Genomic DNA, 6,854 nt, shown 5'->3' on the forward strand with positions numbered 1-6,854 from the left:
GTCTGATGTATACTTGGGAGTGTCACTGTTGGGTTGTAGGGTGGGTGTGTTTCTATGGGCTGTGTTTATATATAGAATCTTCACATCCCCTCTGTGAGGAAGGCATTGTCAGCCCCTTTATGCATGCCAGCCTTTGAGCCAGACCTGCACTTCCTCCAGAGCTCCTGAGAGATCAGGCAGAAGCCAACACCCAGTGGAGGAAGTGTAGGTCTGGTTCTAATGCTTTTTCACTATTGACAACCCTCTTTGTTACTTTTTCTTAAGAGACTCATTATTTTGGAAGATTTCTACAGAGCAAGCTACCAAGTGAATGTCACTTGCTCACTATCTACTCTGGAACCAGAGATCAAATTGCCAACATCCACTGGATCATCAAAAAAGCAAAAGAGTTCCAGAAAAACATCTATTTCTGCTTTATTGACTATGCCAAAACCTTTGACTGTGTGGATCACAATAAACTGTGGAAAATTCTGAAAGAGATGGGAATACCAGACCACCTGCCCTGCCCCTTGAGAAACCTGTATGCAGGTCAGGAAGCAACAGTTAGACCTGGACATGGAACAACAGACTGGTTCCAAATAGGAAAAGGAGTACGTCAAGGCTGTATATTGTCACCCTGCTTATTTAACTTATATGCAGAGTACATCGTGAGAGATGCTGGGCTGGAGGAAGTACAAGCTGGAGTCAAGATTGCCGGGAGAAATACCAATAACCTCAGGTATGCAAATGACACCACCATTACGGCAGAAAGTGAAGAAGAACTAAAGAGCCTCTTGATGAAAGTGAAGAGGAGAGTGGAAAAGTTGGCTTAAAGCTCAACATCCAGAAAACTAAGATCATGGCGTCTGGTCCCATCACCTCATGGGAAATAGATGGGGAAACAGTGGAAACAGTGGCTGACTTTATTTTTCTGGGCTCCAAAATCACTGCAGATGGTGACTGCAGCCATGAAATTAAAAGACGCTTACTCCTTGGAAGGAAAGTTATGACCAACCTAGACAGCATATTAAAAAGCAGAGACATTACTTTGCCAACAAAGGTCCGTCTAGTCAAGGCTATGGTTTTTTCCAGTGGTCATGTATGGATGTGAGAATTGGACTATAAAGAAAGCTGAGCACAGAAGAATTGATGCTTTTGAACGGTGGTGTTGGAGAAGACTCTTGAGAGTCCCTTGGACTTCAAGGAGATCCAACCAGTCCATCCTAAAGGAGATCAGTCCTGGGTGTTCATTGGAAAGCCTAATATTGAAGCTGAAACTCCAATACTTTGGCTACCTGATGCGAAGAGCTGACTCATTTGAAAATATCCTGATGCTGGGAAAGATTGGGGGCAGGAGGAGAAGGGGACGACAGAGGATGAGATGGTTGGATGGCATCACCGACTCAATGGACATGAGTTTGGGTAGACTCTGGGAGTTGGTGATGGACAGGGAGGCCTGGTGTGCTTCAGTCCATGGGATCACAAACAGTCGGACACAACTGAGTGACTGAACTGAAGATAGGTCACATGTAAGTAGAAAGGAACGCTTTCCAAGCTGCCACCATGTGGCCAGAAAGACTTCAGGCTACTGCTGACATGTGAGCGTCTCAGGCCTTTCCCCTCTGTCTGCCTCTGCCCTTCTCCATCCCCGTCTCTCTCTCTCTCTCTCTCTCTCTCTCTATCCATATGTGTATGGATGATATACAGCCATTCATATATCTCCCATATACATATATCTCATAGATAAATATATGGTGGCTTAGATCGTACAATGCCAACACCTGCAATGCAGGAGACTCTGGTTTGATCCCAGGGTGGGGAAGACCCCTTGGAGAAGGGATTGGCTACCCACTCCAGTAATCTTGCCTGGAGAATTCCATGGACAGAGTAGCCTGGCGGGCTACAGTGCGCAAAGAGTCGGATACAACTCAACAACTAACACTTTCACTTTCCTATATATTAGAGAGCGACAGAAAGATGTCTATCTTTATAGCTTTATGATATGAAAGAATTGGGATTCCACTGTATCTTACCTTTTTAAAAAATTATTTTTATTTATTTGGCTGTGCTGGGTATTAGTTGCAGTATGTGGGATCTAGTTACCTGACCAGGGATTTAACCTAGGCCCCTACACTGTGGGCACAGAGCCTTAGCCACTAGACCACCAGGGAAGTAGCATTTTTTTCAGTGTGACTGAAAAAGTTACTTCAAAACATGATTTTTAAAATATTGCTGTTTGGGATTGCCTGGTGGTCAAGTGGTTAAGAATCTGCCTGCTAATGCAGGGAACATGGGTTAGATCCCTGGTCCAGGAAGATCCCATGTACCATGAGGCAACAAAACCTGTGAGCCACAACTACTGAGGCCCATGTGCCCAAGAGCCCATGCTCTGAAACAAGAGGAGCCACTGCAATGAGAAGCCTGTGTAATGCAACTAGAGTAATCCGTGAGCAGCAGTGAAGAACCAGGGCAGCCAAAAATAAACAAATAAATGAAAATATTGCACCTTGATATTCCATCAATGCAGTTTAGTTACCATGATTAATGTAATTAATTCTGTATTTCAAGATATTTAAACTCTTTCCAATATTTTGCCATTTGTCAATGACACTGCATGAATATGATTGTACCTAACTCCCGGGGGTCATCTCTGACATTTTCCTCAGGCTAAATGACAAGATGCTGAATACCAAATGGGTTGGCTTTTGAGTGTTGGCTTTTGAATCTCATTATTAAAATCAAATTTATGCTGCTGCCACTGCATAAAAGAGTGTCTTTTCTGACCACCAGATAATTTTCTATTTATATTTTTACATAGATAATTTTCTATTTCTATTTATAATTTTCTGACCACCTGGTAATTTTCTATTATAAACGATCCCTCTCAATTTTATAGGTAAAACACACTTGCTTGACTTTGATTCCTGGTGAGGTTATATATTTTGTCAGACTTGCTGTCCATTCACGTTTCTCCCTATTTTGCATTTTGTGGTCTATCATGTGTCTCCCACTCCCACAGAATGTCACTGTGGGCTTGGGCCAGCCTCTTCCCTTCCATGCTCCTGCCTTGACCACGGGAGCCTTCTCAGTGTCCCACAGAACTCAGGAGAGTTAGGCACTTTGCAAAGAGAATGTGTGTCAGAAAAATGCACACTCACAAGGGCCGCAGGTGGATTGGCCAGCCACATCTGTCACTCCTCCAGCTAGGATGCTCGAATCCCTCCCAGAGCTGCAAACCTTCCATCTCACTCAGACTCTGGACCATCACCCAGGGACCGTCAGAGCAGGAGCGGCCTGCTCTGATGACTTAACCAGGTGAGGTTCACATGTGCACAGCTGTGCCTCAGAGGAAGTGTTTCCTACTGCTTTGGGGAAATAGGCAACTGTAAATCAGGGAACAGCGTGGCACTGACTTATTTATCCTTATTAGAGTTTTATATTCTGAAGTCAGCAGGGGACCCATTGCTGATCCACGGCCAATTTGCAGTCATTATCTTGGGAAAGCGCGATCCCCTTTGCTCGGCTGGTGGCGTGCTGGGGCCTGCAGGAACCCAGGCACCCCACAGGGCCGGCCCCTGATAAGTGGAAACCAAATGTCATCTTCCAGAGATGTGAGACAGAGACAGGAAGTCACTGAACAGTGGGAAATTCTTCCTCTCACTGCTAACACTGCTCTTTCTCTTCCCCTGGCCCCTCCTCCAAGTTCTTCCTTCTTCAGAGGGAATGTTTGCCAGGACAGCAGCAGCACCCTCTTAGGGGTGAGAGCGAGTCATGTAAGTCAGAGTGGCCGTGATGAAAGGGAGGTTAATTAGCAGTCAAGGCCAAGGCTACTCTCAGTGTCCTAAAATAAGTCTTGCATAATCCTTACAAGAGAATATCAAGCAGCCGTTAAAAATAATGTTTTCCAAAAATTTTTATGAGACTGAAAAATGCTCGTGACATGAAGTAAAATGAAGGAAAGGTGCAAAACCCACCTATAGAGTATAAAATATAGTCCCAATTATGTAAAATTGCTGAAAATTACCATTGTAAAATGGTGACTGTGATGATTTCTGCAAGTAAGATCAGGTTTGAGTTTTATGTTCTTTCTTATTATATTTTAAAATTTTCCTGAAATAAGCATCTGTAACTTTTATTTACAAAAAAATAGTATTTTGAAAGACCAAGTCTGATGTGATCCGCCCCAGGCCCCTGGGATCTCACAAGTTCCTATTTGTTACTCAGTTCTGCTCTCCTTACCTAAGTGTTAAGAGGAAGTGCTTGCCCTCACCCTGAGGCCTCCCTCCCTCCCTTCCTTCTTTCTTTCTTCCTTTCCCCTCCTCCTTGCACCCTGGTAAGTCTTTTGAGGAAGGCAAATCTTGGAACACAGGCTAAAACCAAATTTTTAACAAGCTCAAAATTTTAGCTGTTCCAATGGTGCATGGAGCAGGGGGACAGGACAAGGTTGACAGCCCTTCTTGTGGGAAAAGCTTGGTGGACCCAAAGATTTCTCTGCTCTTCTCTGGTCACACTGCTTCTAGCAGGCTGGTTTCAATCTGGTGCCAGGTTAAAAAGGATGTCGAAAAGACTGTCTTCTGCAGAATCTAGAAATGACAATAATATCTCCAGCCACAATATTAGCACCAAGAGCACCACCGTGAATCAAATTATCCTGAGAGATAGTGATCTATCGTTTTATTTGATCTTTAAAACAACTCTTTACAGGTGAGAAATCTGGGTTTATTAAAGTTATATAATAAGGCTTGTTGTTGCTCAGTTGCTAAGTTGTATCTGATGCTTTGCGACCCTGTGGACTGCAGCATGACAGGCTTCCTTGTCCTCCACTATCTCCTGGAGTTTGCTTAAATTCATGTTCACTGAGTTGGTGATGCTATCTAACCATCTCATCCTCTGCCATGCTCTTCTTTTGCCTTCAATCTTCCCCAGCATCATGGTCTTTTCCAATGAGTTGGCTCTTCACATCACATGGCCAAAATACTGAAGCTTCAGCTTCAGGATCAGTCCTTTCAATGAATATTCAGGGTTGATTTCTTTTAGGATTGACTGGTTTGATCTCCTTGCAGTCCAGGGGGATTCTCAAGAGTCTTCTCCAGCACAACAATTCAAAAGCATAAATTCTTCAGTGTTCAGCCTTCTTTATGGTCCAATTCTCATGTACGTACACGGCTACTGGAAAAATCATAGCTTTGATTATATGAACTTTTGCCAGAAAAGTGATATCTCTGTTTTTTAATACACTGTCTAGGTTTGTCATGGCTTTCCTTCAAAGGATCGGGCATTTTTTAATTTCATGGCTGCAGTCACCATCTGCAGTGATTTTGGAGCCCAAGAAAATAAAGTCTGTCCCTGCTTCCACTTTTCCCCCTTATATTTGCCATGAAGTGATGGGACCAGATACCATGATCTTAATTTTTTTTTTTTTTTTTTTTGCTGAGACATGCAGAGAATTTTTATTTATCACATTTGTTAATACTTAAGTTTTACTTGTAGAACAGAGTCACAGATAGAATAGCAGGCCGTTAGTAGTTATTAGTAGGGTTCAGTCAGGGATCTAGCATAGCATCTAGGAAGTACACAGGAGGTGGTTCAATAAGGAGGTGGTTCAATAGAGAGGGGTCATAGCTCTCAAATGCCAACTTTTGGTACAGTAAGCTGTCAATCACTGTTTATGTAGATGCTTTGGGTGGTTGATACACTACATATTTGTCAATTAGGGATTACTTTTTTTGTTGATTTTTGTTTTTTTTTTTATCATTAGCAGTTAGGTGCTGGGGCCCCATCCCCCCAACCCCCACAACAGAATAGTATTCTTATTAGAAGTTCCTAAGACGGGCAATTCCAGCATGCAAGTGTGATAGGACATAGCCGGGAAGATGAGAAATTGAAGCCATCATCTAGTGGTTATATAGTCCATCGCTGTGGCTCCTTGCAGCCTGCGGGTCCTCTTCGCCGCCCTCTCCATTAAACCCATTAACATGCAGGATCCTCATTTGCTTCACAACGGTGCTTTTACCAGATTCTCCAGCACCCAGCAGCAGCAGACGGTGCGTAGCCCGGTAGACCTGCTTGTCCTTCTGCAGCTGCTTCTCGATCTTCTTGTTGGCCTCGCGCTGAGCCTTCTCCTCGTTGCGCTGGTCCTCGGTCTTGTTGTTTCCGAGACAGCCCATGGCGATGGCGATGGCGGCGGCGGCGGCGGCGGCGGCGGCGGCGGCGGGGCCGGGCGCGGGCGGCCTCAAGCGGGCCGAGAGGGCCGGGGCAGCGCCGGGCGGGCGGGCCGGGCGCGGAATCGGCTCCTCGGGGAGGAGCGCGCGGGGAGGGCGGTGTCGCTGTGCCTGAGCAGAGCGCGCGGCTCCCAGCCCCTCGAGCTTGAGCCCGGGGTCTGATGGCCGCCGCGGAGCAAGGCGGACCTGAGACGAAGCTGCGGGAGCTGCCGCCGCCGCCGCCGCTCTTATTGCCTCGGCCCGATCTTAATTTTTTTTTTGAATGCTGAGTTTCAAGTCAGCTTTTCCACTCTCTTTCATTCTCATCAAGAGGCTCTTTAGTTCTTCTTCCCTTTCTGCCATTTGAGTGGTATCATCTGCATATCTGAGGTTGTTGATATTTCTCCTGGTAATAAGGCAGATCTGTGTTACTCTGTATGTTTCATGGTGGAAGGAGATGCCCCGGGGAATCTTCCACCTGCTCTGCTCTGGGGCCTCTGCACCACAGCCTTGGCTGTTAGGATGGAAGGGGCTGGCTGGGAGAGGTGAAGGGGCTGGCTGGGAGAGGTGCGCTACTTTGGGGACATCTGTGGGACTCTTTCAGACCAAGAGTGACAACCCAACTCACTTTAGAATAATGCGAGTTCATAAGGAAAGATTTCAGTAATGTGACAG

At 45.5% G+C, this 6,854-nt stretch overlaps 1 pseudogene; it reads right to left on the bottom strand.

Annotated features, from left to right (window-relative positions):
• Window positions 1-5,713: 5,713 nt before the first annotated feature.
• On the bottom strand, window positions 5,714-6,367 carry LOC110131589 (guanine nucleotide-binding protein G(s) subunit alpha pseudogene; annotated as a pseudogene).
• Between the last annotated feature and the right edge of the window lie 487 nt (window positions 6,368-6,854).

Source organism: Odocoileus virginianus, chromosome 7 (genome assembly GCF_023699985.2).
Source record: "Odocoileus virginianus isolate 20LAN1187 ecotype Illinois chromosome 7, Ovbor_1.2, whole genome shotgun sequence".
In the NCBI taxonomy this organism is placed as follows: domain Eukaryota; kingdom Metazoa; phylum Chordata; class Mammalia; order Artiodactyla; family Cervidae; genus Odocoileus; species Odocoileus virginianus.